Genomic DNA, 18,587 nt, shown 5'->3' with positions numbered 1-18,587 from the left:
AAAAACAAGACAAAGTGTGCACGAGAAGCGTTGATTGAGCTATGATACAAGGGAGAGATAAGAGAAGAAGACAAGTAGCTGTACATTTGATGATTGAAGATATGGTGGAGATTGTTGTTTTTTATGTCTTAAATCTTGTCAGAAATAGGGCATATCGATGCCATGGACAATCTGTTTGATGCCACCTTTGATGGTATCGAACAGTAATCGATCCCATCAAGATTTTTCAAATTTTCTTGAGTTGATTACTGGACTATCAGGGTGTCTTTTTGATGTCATTGGAGGGTGTTCGATGACATCGAAGAAAATGTTCAATGTCATCGAACATAGCTCGATGCAATCGAGAATTTCCAAAAAATCATGTTTTGTCTCTAGACAGTTCAGGTGTTCGTTCGATGCCATCAATATGGCTTTGATGCCATCAAATGATTAGTTTCGGTAACATAAAGACTAATCGATGCCATCGACAGATTCTGCATAGAATTTCATAGAGTTACGAGTTTTGCAGGATTTGTTTCCGATTTCATTTGAAATTCTTCCATGGCTTATAAATATGGGTGTAAATGGGATTGGGAGTAAGTTCTAGGGTTTCTAAATCGTCCAAGGGGTTTCAAGGGTGTAATGAATTGAGTTGAGATTGTTCGATTCAGGTAAGCTCTCTTCCTTTACAATTTTTGCTTTCATAGTGATCATCTGTCGCTTTATGCCAATGATTTTTTTTTTCCCGAAGGAGTTTTTCCACATTAAAATCATTATGTTCACTTTATGTTTGCTTGGTGCGATTGAATTACTCCTTTTCATTCTACTCTATGTGCTTCTGTGATCCCCCAACAGAGTCTCGTATTGATCCGTATCATCACGAATGATACAAGTATGTACACGTGCAGTTTCAATTGATACTTTATACCTTGACCATTTCAATGCTCACGATACATCTGATATTCTTTGAATGTCCTGTGCCAATAACTGATACATAGGGGAAAAAAAAAACGTATCTATTTACCAGGGAACTCCAGTAGAGCGATACATGTTTGGTTGTACATATATTTCATGGACTACAATGTAAAACATCACTCCAATGGGCTGATTTTATCCATCATAAGATGGGTTTTCTACTTTATAGCCATCCATTTTCAAAACCCGTGGATCGGATGGTTAGGATTATCGGAACATCGTTAGTGCTCTCTGTATATGCGACTCTTTGGAGCCATAAGCAATGCATGATGGCCCCAGGAGACGGATGGCTCAAATTGTTTATTAGGCCTACATTTCCATAAGCGATCTCAATAATCCACTTTTATCAGCTAATGATCGGATGGTTAGAACCGTCTGATATGTGTGATTTTCATGTGCTAGCCCACTACGGCATGAGTGCGTTGGGGGTGTGTGTGCGTGTGTGGAGAAAATTTAAAAAAAAAAGGCCCATGAAATCTCTGCCAAACCTAATGTACGGCTTAGATCAATTGATTGTATCATCAAAGGGCTGCGATGGAACTAGGAGTACTGTAACCTGTACTGCCCTTAGTGCACTGGTCATTTATATTTAAAATTTAACCATGAGGGCACCTATTAATTGTACCCATGATTTGGTTTGCATTAATAACTACTTTACAAAATTCATGTCGTCCGTTCGTTAGGTTATGGGGTCACGCTTGTAGTACCATCCATGGAGAAATTTACGACTGTGGACCCCACCTTTTATCCAGCTGTTTTTATGAAGCACTAAAAACTTAGAATACGCACTTGGACCTCCTTGTACGGAGTCAGAATTTCAGGATGAAAATACCCCTCCTTTCACGGCTGTGGCTTTTCCTCTCCCATTTCCACTGCTCGCTTTTCCTCTCCCTTTCCACCAATGCTTTCACCCCCTTTCCTCATTGCGTTTCCTACAGCGAGACCCCAAAAAACTCTTTTTGTGGGCCCCCCTCAATCGCATTTTGTCTTCTTCTGAAAATGGTCGGTAGAGTGAAGAAAGCACGCAGCACAGGTATATTTTAAACTCAGTTGGGCCCACATTTAATATATGTAGTTCCATTTTTATTTTTGTACTAGAGGAAAAGGTTCTATACGGTCGAGCTCATGGGAACTCCCCATGAGGTCAAGCTGTGTGGGCCCCACCATGATGTATGTCGAACATCAACACCGTGAACTTGATGGGTCCCCTTTAAATTATGGGATAGCAGAAAAATCAGCCGTATACGGAACTCAGGTGGGCCATACCATCTAAAATCATGTAAAGACATGCCTAAAACATATAAAATTATTTGGTGGGGCCCACCTGAAATTTGGATGTGTCCGAAACTTGGTCGACCCCTCATCCAAGTGGGACACACATTATGGATGGGCTGGATTTGTGAAACACATCTCGATGGGCCCAAAAAATAAATATGAATGTTTTAATAGAAGGTAACCCCTCTCAAGTTTTGTACGTGGTGTGGCCTACAAAAGTCACAAATTAACTTGATTTTTAAGCTCTAGGCCCACCATGTAATGGTGCATCTGACTGATGGGGTGGATGTTTGACATACTTCATGATAGGGCCCACACAGCTCGACCTCATGGGTAGTTCACATGAGCTCGACCATATAAAACCTTTTCCCACACACACGTAAATATACACACGACACATGTGCATGCATGCCCGCGCGCGCGCGTGTGTGTGTGTATGTGTGTGTGTATAAAAGGCGTTGGGCCCCAAATTGAAGCATATCAAAAGATCAAGTGGACCATACCACGGGAAACAGTGGTCATAATGATTTTCCAGTTTGCCCCACTGAATTTCTAGTTTACCCCGCTCAATTTCATGCTTGCCCCGCTAATTTTCTAGCTTGCCCCGCTGACTTTCTAACTTGCCCAGTTAATTTTATGTTTTCCCCGCTGATTGTCTAGTTTGCCCTGCTGAATTGTCCAATTTGCCCCGCTAATTGTATAGTTTGCCCCACATCCTATCCATACATCAGCATTTTGTCATCTTCTAAAAATGGTTGGTCCAGTGAAAAAAGCAGGCACCACAGGTATATTTTAAACGTGGTTGGGCCCACATTGAATGTATGTAGTATATCCACGCTGTCCATCCGTTTTTCCATCTAATTTTAGCGGTTTAGCCCCAAATTGAAGCATATCAAAAGATCAAGTGGATCATACCACGGGAAGTAGCGGGGCATAATGATTTCCACCGTTGAAACCATAGTGGGCCCAACAGTGATGTTTGTTTATTATCAAACCTATTCATAAGATCATACAGATATGGATCAATAGAAAAAACAATTATAAGCTTGATTCAAAACTTCTGTGGCCCTAAGAAATAATCAACATTAGAAGTTCAATTCAAATTTTCATTTGGTGTGGTCTATTTGAACATTGGATACGTTTATATTTATCGGCTCAAGCCATGAAATTATCTGTTAAGTTTGCCCTGCTGAATTTCATGTTTGCCCTGCTCATTTTCATGTTTGCCCCGCTGATTTTCTAGTTTCCCCCGCTGATTTTCCAGTTTCCCCCGCTGATTTTCCAGTTTGTCCCGCTGATTTTCCAGTTTGCCCCGCTGATTTTCTAGTTTGCTCTCCTCAATTTGTAATGGGCCCATGTCTTAGCAGCCTTAGAAAAGGGAGGAAGAGGGCAACTCTCTTCCATTGAAACACAGAAACAGGTTGATGAAGAAATTGTGACCATTTCATGAAGAAAATGTGAAATTTTTGCTTACATTTTCATAACATCTGTAAAAGATGTTTGCTGGTAGAATCAACCAACATGGAATCTTTTCCAGCCCATAGGGCCAAAAATCCATTTTTCTCAGATAGTTCTCTCTCTCTCTCTCTCTCTCTCTCTCTCTCTCTCTCTGAGTATATTGAGAGAGTTCACAATCCAGATGAAATTTACTGGTCTTATTTGTTTGTTGATACCATTTTTTTTAAATGGGCCCACGTCTTAGCAGCCTTAGAAAAGGGATGAAGAGTAAATCCAATATTTAAATCCACAGATTTTAGGATCCATGCCATGACCTTAGAATTGTTAATGCTCTGTTTAATTGGTCCTTTTTTATTAGAAGGTTTAACCAATGAACCATCTAGAAACCCAACCCCTTAGCCTTAATAAAGTGACGAAAACAGAAGGCCCATTGAATAGAATTTTTTGCCATAGAATTTAATAGAAATTCTTTCTAATCACTAGCAGCTATTAAAAGAAAAAATTCCAAATGTTGGAGCAGAGAAAAGAAGATTTTCACCTGTTGGAAGGAAGATAATTTAAGAGATTCAACCTCTTCAAGAAAAATGTAATACAGATCTGAGTTCAACATAAACTAAATCAGTATCCAGTAAAAAAGGAGACTATCCATGAGCTAATAAGATCTAGATCTATATCAAGAAAAAATTGCGCAGATCACACTATCCACGAGCTGACTGAGATGTGGATTGATATACAATAAAAATGGAGGACAAATGCTGGTACTTAATTAGAGTTCGTGTTCAATAAAATACTTCGAATTTTTCTTTATTTCTTATGGATTCAAGAGACATTGCACGTTGCAGATTCAAGGTCCATACCTTTAGAGGAGACATTGTTCTTCCTCTTCACTTTCCCACGCCCTTCCCTGCGTTATACTTGAAGAGAATTCACCACACATTACCCATTTGCAAGGCATTTACAACGACTTAGAAAATCAAATAGGGCCTTAGATATTCCTAAAGCATATTTTGTCACTTTTCAAATGCACTTAACTATCCAACTCCCCTTTAGTTCTCCTGTTAATTTATTTATTTTTGAATAACACTATTTTTTCGATATCTATCAATTTCATTCCATTTCTTCCATCTGTTAACGTAAATATCCATGACCATTTACCTATGTTGTGTGGTGAATTCTCTTCAAGTATAACGCAGGGAAGGGCATGGGAAAGTGAAGAGGAAGAACAATGTCTCCTCTAAAGGTATGGACCTTAAATCTGCAACGTGCAATGGCTCTTGAATCCATAAGAAATAAAGAGAAATTCGAAGTATTTTATTAAACACGAACTCTAATTAAGAATCTCTTTAGCATTCCTAATAGTCTACCACCCAAGCGTAGCAAACAAGAAAATGAGCGGGGCAAACTAGAAAAACAGCAGGGCAAAATGAAATATGAGTGGGGCAAACTAGAAAAACAGCGGAGTAAACTGAAATATGAGTGGGGTAAACAAGAAAAACAGCGGGGCAAACTAGAAAAACAATAGGGCAAACTGAAATATGAGCGGGGCAAACTAGAAAAACAGCGGGACAGACTAGAAAAACAGCGAGGTAAACTGAAATATGAGCGAGGCAAACAAGAAAAACATCAGGGCAAACTGAAATATGAGCGGGGCAAACTATCTGATTTTGCTGGTGAATTTAGAACTTTGAACATCTTTTCTTTGAGAGTAATGATCTCCTACAACCAGTTGTTGGATAGCTTACAATACAGTCCATCTAACCTGTAAACCTATCATCTGCCTAGGACATGAGGGCCATGCTAAAGGAGGGACTCACCTTGAAGAATCATTTGGTGAAAAAACCAAGCCATTGTGCATGAAAAAATATCTACATACAATTGATGCAAACAAAAAAATTACAAAAGAAAAATAAGAGATAAGAAGCATAAAAATCTACATGGTTCAATAATATTCCAATATCAGCTATATTGTAAGATAAAACTTACTCTCAACATAACAAGAGTAATTAAGAGTGCAAGACTTGCACCATTCTCGCAGTCTTACACTGTAGAAGAATATCATATCAAAGAAGACACGCCTCTCTATAGATAATATTCTCCCTCCTACTGTTAACATATATAGATAGAAATCAATTACTCAAGGCCGATAAAGTTAGACTCCATAGGTATTAAATAAGATAACTGAAAAGAAGTTTTCTAACATGGAAACACCTTACACATTCTCCACCCGAACACAACCACCACTCTAACAAAAAACAAAAATAAAAATCATTGCCTTTGGAACAAGTATTTGCGGGTAAAAAAAAACTGTCCAAAAGCTAATTGTATTGTGTATAGATAGCGCTTGGCTAGAGATCCCCTTCAGTATACTCTCAATTTGCACGAGTTGGTCTAATCAAAATCTTTGATGTACTGGGCCTACTTTTGATTTTGGACTTCTATTATTTTCCTTCTTAATTAGCTATCGTACAAGCTACAAATAGATGGCTACAACTTTCTCATATGGATCATACCATGGGGTATTACATATTGCGATGAAAACAGAGAGGTATTACATAATCTGATGAACATGATGTATTAGAAATAAAACACATTATGGAGCGTAACAAGCGTAATCGGATTGCGTACTGAGTTAGTCAGTACGCTCCCATTATACTAAGTAAACTCAATTGGGCCCACATTGAATGAATGTAGTATATCCACGCCGTCCATTCATTTTTCCATTTATTTTAAGGGGTTTAGCCCCCAAATTGAAGCATATCAAAAGATCAAGTGGATCATACCACGAGAAACAGTGGGAATAATGATTTCCACCGCCAAAACCATAGTTGGCCCAAAGTGATGTTTGTTTGTTATCAAACCTGTTCATAAGATCATACAGATATGGATTAATAGCAAACACAATTATAAGCTTGATCCAAAACTTCTATGGCCCCTAAGAAATGATCAACATTAGAAGTTCAATTCAAAATTTCATGTGGTGTGGTCCATTTGAACATTGAATATATTTAGATTTTTCAACACAAGCCATGAAATTATTTGTTAAGTTTGCCTCGCTAATTTTTCAGTTTCCTCCATTGATTTTCTAGTTTCCCCCGCTGATTTTTCAGTTTGCCCCGTTGATTTTCTAGTTTGCCCTGTTGATTTTCTAGTTTGCCCCGCTGATTTTCCAGTTTGCCCCGCTGATTTCCTAGTTTGCCCCGTTGATCTTCTAGTTTCCCCTGCTGATTTTTCAGTTTGCCTAGTCTTTAGATAGTATAAGGCTAGGGTACTCCTTAATCTCTATGAGTTTTCATCCATCTCAGCTATGGTGTCATTCCTTCATGATAGACGAATACCTAACTGCAATAGTCAATTGTGAAAACCTTATCTGAGAGCTGGCTAACCAAGAAACTCAATCCTTTGACCACCGTACCATAATTGAATGGTTATCCAACACTACTCTACTCTACCTCTGGATATACTTCATTCTTACCAAGCCACTTAGCAATCCTGTTTAAAAAAGAGAGTATATAATCTTTGTTATCCCCCTCATCTATAGATCCCTGTGATTCTATCCATTTTAGCCCTCATGCCCTCCTCGTCCCCCTAGCGGTTAGAAAGTGGAACTATGAAAGAGCATGGATGGCGGATTAAAGGAAATAGTTGTGGCTATGGTACGTTGAATCGGAGTGACTTCTCTATGAACTAACTGATGTGCCCGTCACTTCCTGATATGACTGGTGGATATAGCTTTTCACTATACCCAGCCACACCCCGCGTACAACCCAACTTCATATTCACCCGCCGCCCGAGCAGAGAGTCGACTATGCTGGGATGATTATTGGACCTACGTGCTTATCAACCAACTATGCTGGGATGAAACACCTCCCAATTGAATGATATAGGTTTTTACCAGCGGAACTAGAACGATTGTTGTAGTGGCCCATGCTACCTATGCCACTTTTTTCCAATAGCCCCAGGACCATCGATTCTTTGAGCTAAGGACATGGTAGGTACGTACGACCAAGCATCACGTTAATCGCTGATATAGTTTCATCTTTTGAGCTACATTGATTTATGAGTGACGACTAGCATTGATGTGTTTCACGATCCATGAACAGTTTTCACTAGTATGTTACGACTGCAATTCCATGAAGAGATAGGTGTGGTAAGAGGAGGCATCTATATAGATGTACGCTATGTAAATACTTAGTGGTGCCTGTTACCTAGACAATCAGCTGGTTTACACCTATTGTCCCGACGGTCCTGGAGCTGAATGTATGATCTACTGATCCAAGTGTTAATAACAGGTATGGGTTATATTGTCAGTCCGAAAGTATGTTAGCTCAATGATTACGATCAACCAGCTTTTCATAGGTTCTGAATGTGGATAGGTGCTCTTGTGACCATTTATGACATCAATGGTTACTCGCCCCCTTCAGCTTAAGGCTCGCCCCTGTAGCTGTTGGGCTTATGCACTCAGGTGCGCTAAAATACAAAAGACTAGGGCCCTTCCAACTAAATATGGATAGGCACCCAGCTTTAATGGAATAGCCTTATGTCAAAGGAATAGCCTTATACGTCAATGGAATAGCCTTATGTCAAAGGAATAGGACATTTTCGAGTATTTATTGCCGAGAATAGGGCATAGCTCACTGATGCATGATTACACCACTCACGTGCCAGCAACATCATGCATAAACTGGACTTGAGGCCTAACTATTGCACATTATCTATAAATAGGGCTATACATCGAGCCAAGTCGAGTCAAGGTGGTCAAGCTCGGCTTGACTCGTCCATGCTATACTCGAGTTTAAGCTCGAGCTCGAGCTTGCCCTCGAGCTCAACATTGAGGCTTGGCTTGTTTGCCAAAGCTTTCGAGTCGAGTTCGACTCGAGCTAGTGGTTCGAGTCGAGTCGAGTTTATCTTGAGTTTTGAAACTCAATTGAGCCATATGCAAACTAAATTGTCTTAAAGTTATACAACTTGCCTGCAACCAAGGGTTAGATGAATTCCCTATAATCCAAAGGGATGTAAGTTGCCGACAACAACTTAGGGTAGGAATTCCTTACTATTGAAAGCTATGTGGGTCTCATGTCAATTCATTTTGACTACTCTCATTATGATATAAGACAAAAAATGAAACAAATGTAAAAAAATGAATTGACTACTCTCATTATGATATAAGACAAAAACGAGACAAATCTAAAAAACACAAGTGGGCAAGACAACTGACCCGGTCGACCGGGTCCCAACTAGCTAACCCAGTTTATCAGGTCCTTGGACCAAGGTACCTATGGCTATGGTTATAATCCGTAGCCATAGAGGCCGCTAAATCCATAGCCATAGGCCAGCTTACTTAAAAATAAAACCAGCAAGTTGGGGTCGACCGGGTCAGAGCTCGGCCTATCGCTACGGATTATAACCGTAGCCATAGCTGTAGTGTTATGCACTTTTTTCTCTTTTTTGTTTTTATTTTTTACATGGAGAACATTTCTCCCCTTACATTTTTCTATAGTACATAATTATGTATGTATATTTAAGTATATAAAAATATTTTTCTATCTTTTAATTCATTTCTTTGTCTATTTATTTAACAAGCATATCTCCTAAACTAGAATGATTTACTTAACTTACCACATATGATTTTGGGGTAGGAGAAACTAATTTAGCCAACCAACCTAGTTATTTTCCAAGATTCCATCTGGTCGACAATGGTTATAAGGTTTGGGATCATCCTATTTGTATTTTTCCAAGCATGGATCATCCACAGTGGAGCCCATCTGGCTAACATTCTAGATCATAAGACCATAGCCTCCACTTATATGAGCTCATGACACAAGGATACTACTTTGAAGGAGATTTTGCTAACAACATTTCATGGGTCTCCTTTGATTCTCATTTGTGGAACGATGTTCTATTGAAACAAAGAAACAACTTGATGTTCATCAGGATGTTTATGTTAAAAGATGTTGTAAGAATGCATATTCATTTAGAGTGTATTATTCCAAACCTTACTCATCTTCTAAACCCATACCCAAAGACACATATTACCTAAAACCATGTACATTGAATCTGGGGCCCACTAAAACTAAATTTCATCAGTATGGGGCATACACAAATCATGTGCATTGATTGTGGGGCCCATTGAAATTAGGCGGCCCACTTGAAATGTGGTCCAGCGGTAGTGTCGCCGCTGTTTGGAGGTCTGGGCGGTAGTGCCTAGGCAGCTGGTGGCCCACCTCCTCCACTTGGAATCCTTCACCAGAATATTATGTCTGATTTTGTACACTATGTTTATCTTGTGAATTTTATGTTTAATATGTTTTTCAATTCATCTCTGCAGGTGACGAATATTCTGCTGTTATCTCTAACCCAACATCCAGGTGTATACTGACATGGTGGTTTGACAAGGCGAAGGGTGGAGTGGAGAAGCACAATAGTCGCCTAAATCTGTTTAAGCAATCCCCTTTCTCGTTTCTATTGCATGTTACATCTTTAAGATTTATAGGGGCTCTATTTCACGTTCTTTTATTAAGATACAAAGGTGATTCAGTATTTGAGATCATGGGGAGGCGAGTGCAGTTTTCGGATATGGACTTCGCCCTCATTACCGGTCTTAAGACTGGAGATCTTACTGTACCGAAGAATCGCTGCACTACGAGTACACTAAGAGACAAATACTTCAAAGAATATCCATTAACACACCCCCACAAGAGCCTATGTGGCAGATAAGTTTGATATCTAAGCCATCCATTTTTCCATCTATTTTAAGGGGTTGAGCCCCAAATTGAAGCATATCAAAAGATCAAGTAGATCATATTATGTGAAACAGTAGGCAGAATGATTTTCATGTTTGTCCCGCTCATTTTCATGTTTGCCCCGCTGATATCCTAGTTTGCCTTGCTGATTTTTCAGTTTGCCCCGCTGATTTTCTAATTTTCCCCGCTAATTTTTCAATTTGCCCCGCTGATTTTCTAGTTTGCCCTGTTGATTTTTCAGTTTGCCCCGCTGATTTTCCAGTTTCCCCCGCTGATTTTCCAGTTTTTCCCACTGATTTCCTAGTTTGCCCCGCTAATTTCCTAGTTTGCCCCGCTGATCTTCTAGTTTCCCCCGCTGATTTTCCAGTTTGCTCCGCTGAATTTCATGTTTTCCCCACTGAATTTCATGTTTTCCCCGCTGAATTTCATGTTTGTCCCGCTGAATGTCTAAGTTCCCTCCCTCTATGTCTAGGTTCCCTTCCACATATGAGGTTTTGGTGTATACATATTACGATGAAAACGGAGGGGTATTACATAATCTGATGAACATGATGTATTACAAATAAAACACCATTGTGGGGCATAGCAAGCGTAATCGGATTGCGTACTGAGCTAGTGAGTACGCTCCCATCGTACTGAGTAAACTCAGTTGGGCCCACATTGAATGTATGTAGTATATCCACGTCATCCATCCGTTATTCCATCTAATTTAAAGGGTTAACCCCCAAATTGAAGCATATCAAGAGATTAAGTAGATCATACCACGGGAAACAGTGGGCATAATGATTTCCACCGTTGAAACCATATTAGGCCCAACAGTGATGTTTGTTTGTGATCAAACATGTTCATAAAATAATTAAAACGTTGAGTCCCTGTTAAATTCAAGAGCAACTAATCAAATAACAAGCCTTTCTTGTTGCATGATAATATGGAGGAATGTTACTGAAAATTCAAAACAACTTGAAAGAGTTATGGTGTAATATGCATACTTTGGCATGTCACATCTCAACTTGATAGGTATCATTTTTGCATTGATTAGTGGATATTGTTAATACTTCTCAACTTGATTCGAAATTTTTTAAAAGAATTTTGCAATGGAATTGGATGGAATGTGTTGTTTGGAATTGGATTGAGTCCACTATCTAAATCAGTCCTATATGCATGCGTAATTTCATTTTGAAATTACATTGATTCACGAGGTGTAGTGGGTTTTTACTTTACATCGTATCCTACACTATTGCTACTGAAATGATGTCTTGGGTTTGTTGCAATTTTGAAAATAAAGTGAGGACTTTTTCTCTTTCATGGCAAGTGATAGGTCTTAGGTGGCCATGATTGTTGGCTATGAAAAAGATGGACTTCTCTGGAATCTCAAGAATTGCATTGTGTGATCACCATATACAATCAAAACCGCATGCATGTATTTGTATCTGTATGTGCATATGCATATCTATATATTTCTATAAGTATGTATGTTTGTATATGTGTATGAATTTATAAATGCATCATTATCACCATTATTATCTTAGTCTTCTCCTAAGAATTTGGGTTGGCTTTTAGGAAGTATATGGCAGAGGTTTCTACATGGAGCACTCTTTATAACCAACTCCAACCATGTGAACTACCAAAGCAACCAGAGCAACATTCATCACATTGGGCATTTATTGAAGCCAGACAGCTGCAATGTGCTTATTGAAACTAACATTTCAAGCATGATTCAAAGCATTCCTCAGAAGATCCATAAAGTATTATTTTGAGACACCTCCATAGTTTAGTAGTGAAATTAAAGTCTTATTTAGGTACGTTTTCCTTGGTATCGATCCCTAGTAGGGGTGGCTAACATGGAGGGTGTGCACTGGCATGGGTGTTTACTAGCAAGCTAACCCACATTTCCATGCATTTCATGGTCAATTTACTTCACTTCATGGTCATTTCCGTGCATTTCATGCTTGCCCCGCTCAATTTCATGTTTCCCCCCCTGATTTTATAGTTTTCCCTGCTCAATTTCTAGTTTGCCCCGCTCAATTCCATGTTTGCCCCGGTCAATTTCATGTTTCCCCCGCTGATTTTCATGTTTGCCCCGCTGATTTTCTAGTTTGCCCCGTTCATTTTCATGCTTGCCCCGCTGATCTTCTAGTTTGCCCCGCTGTTTTTCTAGTTTGCCCCGCTCATAATTCAGTTTGCCCCGTTCATATTTCAGTTTACCCCGCTGATTTTCTACTTTGCCCCGTTCATTTTCATGCTTGACCCGCTCATTTTCATGATTGACTCGCTCATTTTCATGCTTGTACCGCTGATTTTCTAGTTTAGTCCGCTCATTTTCATGCTTGACCCGCTCATTTTCATGATTGACTCACTCATTTTCATGCTTGCCCCGTTGATCTTCTAGTTTGCCCCGCTTATTTTCTAGTTTCCCCTACTAATTTTCTAGTTTGCCTCGCTCATATTTCATGGGAAATGGGAAATGGGAAATGAGATGTTTTGATCTTTTAATAAAACAAATTTTTTTAAAATGATTTCTTGAAAAATCTAATTTCATAGGGTTTACAATGTTTAAACTTCAATTATCCATTAAAACTCTTCTTTAGGAATTCCAATGAACGAAAGAAATCTAACGACAACATTCTGTGGCTAACTTAAAGAAGTCTATGTTTTTAGCTAAGCATCCAAAATAGCTCACAAGAGCCATCTATTCAAACTCAGTTGTATATTTATCCAAGTCATTGATACGGAGGAAACCATCATGAATGGGTCATGTCTAGTTTACATGTCTTGTTCCTCGTATCCATACCTTATCTGAATTACACAAGCAGGACATCTAGAGCTTGTAGTGCTAGATAAGCCCGCTAAGCATGCAAACAAATATGCCACTATCCAATACCGAGTGACATAAAACATGTTCGAGTATTTATTGCCGAGAATAGGGCATAGCTCACTGATGCATGATTACACTACTCACATGTCAGCAAAATCATGCCTAAACTGGACTTGAGGCCTAACTTTGCACATTATCTGTAAATAGGGTTGTACATCAAGCCGAGTTGAGTCGAGATGGGCCAAGCTCGGCTTGACTCGTCCATGCTATACTCGAGTTTGAGCTCGATCTCGAGCTTGCCCTCAAGCTCAACATTGAGGCTTGGCTTGTTTGCCAAAGCTTTCGACTCAAGCTAGTGGTTCGAGTCAAGTCGAGTTTATCTTGAGTTTTGAAACTCAATTGAGCCATATGCAAACTAAATTGTCTAAAAGTTATGCAACTTGCCTATAACCTAGGGTTAGATGAATTCCTTATAATTCAAAAGGATGCAGATTGCCTACGACAACTTACGGTAGGAATCCCTTACTACTGAAAGCTATGTGGGTCTCATGTCAATTCATTTTGACTACTTTCGTTATGATATAAGACAAAAAATGAGATAAATAAAAAAAAATGAATTAATTACTCTCATTATGATATAAGACAAAAAATGAGACAAATCTAAAAAACACAAGTGGGTAAAACAACCGACCCGGTCGACCGGGTCTCAACCCAGTCGACCCCAACTAGCTGACCCAGTTTTTCAGGTCCCTGGACCAAGGTACCTATGGCTACGGATTCGCGGTACCTATGGTTACGGTTATAATCCGTAGCCATAGAGGCCACTAAATCCGTAGCCATAGGCCAGCTTACTTAAAAACAAAACCAGCAAGTTGGGGTCGACCGGGTCAGAGCTGGGTCTTTTGCTACGGATTATAACCGTAGCCAAAAATGTAGTGTTATGCACTTTTTTCATTTTTTTATTTTTTTTATTTTTATTTTTATTTTTTACATTGAGAATGTTTTCCCCCTTACATTTTTATATAATACATAATTATGTAAATATGTATATATAAGTATATAAAATTATTTTTCTATCTTTTAATTCATTTCTTTGTCTATTTATTTAACAAGCATATCTCCTAAACTAGAATGATTTACTTAACTTACCACATATGGTTTTGGGGTAGAAGAAGCTAATTTAGCCAACCAACCTAGTTATTTTCCAAGATTCCATCGGGTCGATGGTCGAAAATCCATTTAATTCAGTTCATGGTCAATTTCAATCACTTCGCGGTCAAACTAAAAATTCGGTGGGACAAACTAGAAATTCAGTGGGGCAAACATGAAATTGAGCAGGGCAAACATGAAATTAGGGCTGGAAGTCGGGCGGGTTGGTGCTCAAGCCTAACCCAACCCAAGTTTTATCAGGTTGGTGTTTGTATAGCCCAAGCTAGAGATCGGGCCTGATATATCCTGCCCGAGCCCAACCCAATGTCGGGTCGGTCGGGTTGAACCCGCTCAACTTTCAGCCGTACATGAAATTGAGCAGGGCAAATTAGAAATTCAGCGGGGCAAACATGAAAATGAGTTAGGCAACCATGAAAACAGCGGGGCGAACTGAAATATGAGCGGGGCAAACTAGAAAAACAGCGGGGTAAACTGAAATACGAGCGGGGCAAACTAGAAAAACAGCGGGTCAAACTGAAATATGAGCGGGGTAAACTAGAAAAACAATGGGGCAAACTAGAAAAACAGCGGGGTAAATTGAAATATGAGCGGGGCAAACTAGAAAAACAGCGGGGCAAACTGAAATATGATCGGGGCAAACTGAATTATGAGCGGGGCAAACTAGAAAAACAGCGGGGCAAACTGAAATATGAGCGGGGCAAACTGAATTATGAGCGGGGCAAGCTAGAAAAACAGCGGGGCAAACTGAAATATGAGCGGGGCAAACTAGAAAAACAGCGGGGCAAATTGAAATATGAGCGGGGCAAACTAGAAAAACAACGGGGCAAATTGAAATATGAGCGGGGCAAACTAGAAAAACAGCGGGGCAAACTGAAATATGAGCGGGGCAAACTAGAAAAACAGCGGGGCAAACTGAAATATGAGCGGGGCAAACTAGAAAAATGAGCGAGGCAAACTAGAAAAATAGCGGGGCAAACTGAAATATGAGCGGGGCAAACTAGAAATACAGCGGGGCAAACTGAAACATGAGCGGGGCAAACAAGAAAAACAGCGGGGCAAACTGAAATATGAGCGGGGCAAACTAGAAAAACAGCGGGGCAAATTGAAATATGAGCGGGGCAAACTAGAAAAACAGCGGGGCAAATTGAAATATGAGCGAGGCAAACTAGAAAAATAGCGGGGCAAACAAGAAAAACAGCGGGACAAACTAGAAAAACAGCAAGACAAACTGAAATATGAGCGGGGCAAACAAGAAAAACAACGGGGCAAATGTCGGGTCTCATTTATCCACGTCATTTCCAATGACTCAAGCTAACAAGATATACCGGATTTCTCTCTCCCAAATAGACTGCGTGCTATGCTACATGACTTTTTAAAGGAGTAGTCCTATATTTTAGCTTAGTTTTTTAAAGAAAAAAATGAAATTCTTTATGATGAATAATCACGTATATAATTAATAAAATCATAGATAACAAAAATAAGTCCTATATTGAAATATAATAAACTAATGTAATAACAAAAATATTAGCACGTAATGGATTGGCACGTAATTGAAATAACAAACTAATGTAATAACAAAAATATTAGCACGTAATTGAAATATAATAAACTAATGTAATAAGTCATATATTGAAATATAATAAAAATGAAGTTCTTTCTAGTTTTTCCCGCTCAATTTCATGTTTGCCTTGCTCAATTTCATGTTTGCCCCGGTGAATTTCTAGTTTGACCACGAAGTGATTCAAATTGACCATGAACTGAATGAAATGGATTTTCAACCAATGACCCGATGGAATCTTGGAAAATAACTAGGTTGATTGGCTAAATTAGCTTCTCCTACCCCAAAATCATATGTAGTAAGTTAAGTAAATCATTCTAGTTTAGGAGATATGCTTGTTAAATAAATAGACAAAGAAATGAATTAAAAGATAGAAAAATATTTTTATATACTTATATATACATATTTACATAATTATGTATTATAGAAAAATGTTAGGGGAAAAATGTTCTCTATGTAAAAAAATAAAATAAAAAAATAAAAATAAAAAAGAGAAAAAAGCGCATAGCTCTACAGTTATGGCTACGGTTATAATTCGTAGCGATAGACCCAGCTCTGAATCGGTTGACCGGGTCCAACCCGGTCGACCTCAACACGCTGCCTTCCTTTTTTCTTTTCCTTCTTTTTCCCTATTGTTATCCCCACCGATTTTTGTGGGTCCCATTATGAGGTATGTGTTATATCCAAACCGTCCATCTATTTGGCGAACTCGAATTAAGGCTTGAGGTGAAAAATAAGACAGATCTAGCAATCAACTGGACCACACTGGAAAAGGCAATGGGGAATTGAACGTCTACCATTGCAACCCTTTTAGGGGTTACACAAGTTTTGGATCATTATGAAATTTGTTTTTCCTATTCATCCAGGTCTTTGTGACCTTATGAATGAACTTAGACGGGGTGGATTTCTCACAAACATCACAGTGGGCTCCACCTGAGTTTCTAATGGTTGACATTCAAAATTGTTTCCTGTAATGTGGTACAATTGAGATTTGGATATACCTAATTTTGGTCTCAAACCATAAAATGATCTGGAAAAATATATGGACGGCATGGATGAAAAGTATACAATATGGTGGGGTCCACAGACCAGCGACCATCCGCATTAGCTGGTGGCAGGGGGAGTACAGAATCCGTTTCCGTCAAAAGGAGGGGTATTTTCGTCCTGAAATTCCTACTCCGTACGAGGAGGTCCAAGTGCGTATTCTAAGTTTGCATTGCTTCGTAAAAACCGCTGGATAAAAAGTGGGGTCCACAGTCGTAAATTTCTCACCATCCATGTGACCGAAGATATCTACCGGTCATGTGCGTATCTCAACTTAAATTCCCACGGATAAAGAACAAACCAATTACAGCCTTGCTCTTGCTCGGGTGGTAGACTCTCTGGAGTTTCAACACCCGGTCGCGGGCTCGAGTGTCCATAGGTGGTGAAAGACCACAACGGCGTGAATGTGTGGGGGTACGTGTACGTGTGTTTAAAAAAAAATTTACATGATTCGACAGCCAACAACTTATGTCCTATTTGGCAGGTAGACTCTCATTTTAATTAATTGTAACTATGGAGTAGAGATCACACTCAGGGCTGGGAATGAGTACCCAAACCCATTAGTATACGATGGAACCGAAACCAGCTGATTTTAATGGGTTTGGGTTCTTTTTTAGACTTGCTAAGAATCTGGTCTTGTTTGGTCTCACCTTTTAGTCCCAATTATAAAAAATGGGTTCAATGTGCTATGGTTATAGTGATAAAATCATATATATTTAATAAGGGTTTTGCTAATCTTTCTTAGGACATTAGCAATGTCTTCAAACTTTTTAAATGGCACATGAGGTGACTTGTCGTTGATCTAAACCATTCATGCATTAATACAATTTGGAGCAAGTAATGGTACAAGAATCATGCCAATTGGATGATCCTAGTCCTTTGAAAGGGCTATTTGTTACAGCCATTTGTTGTTTACGAGCCGTATATCACATGGTTAGAATCATCAAATCAAAATGTTACCTATGGATCGTAAGAAACATAAATTGGATTCATCTATTGGATGTTTCAAGATGATGATTGGACCTATTTTGTTTCTCTTGTCGATCTTGACTGTTCACTTTCATGCTATCGACAGGAAGCTTAGGATCACTTGATCAACACGATTTTTGCACCAGGGTTTGTTTTTAGAGTATGAATGAATGAACCGTTTAGATTAATAATAAATCACCCTACGTGCCATTTAAAAGGTTTGGGGATGTTAGCATAACTCATTTAATATACATTGACTATCTACCAAAAGAAATGAGCTTTCCTAATAAAAGAGAGCCTGTTCACACACCATTATAGACACCCCACCCTAGGCTGATAAGTTGATTGAATTTGAACTGATGGATAGTTAAACCACAATCCTAAACCTCAACTCTACAGGCCTAAACCCTAGGAAGCTCAACCATAAACCATGAGTTCAACCCAATCAACCTAGTCAACCTGATTAACCTAATCTGAACCCTAGAGCCTTCAGTCAACTCACCTAGTTAACTCATTAAGTCAACTCATCCAGTCAGCTATCCAGTCTGACAACCCAATCAACTCACTTGGTTAAACAAAAATCCAAGCTCGAATCAAACCCCAA

This window comes from Magnolia sinica, chromosome 16 (assembly GCF_029962835.1).
Source record: "Magnolia sinica isolate HGM2019 chromosome 16, MsV1, whole genome shotgun sequence".
Taxonomy (NCBI): domain Eukaryota; kingdom Viridiplantae; phylum Streptophyta; class Magnoliopsida; order Magnoliales; family Magnoliaceae; genus Magnolia; species Magnolia sinica.
The sequence above is the reverse complement of the archived record's forward strand: the minus strand, read 5'-3'. Positions refer to the sequence as shown.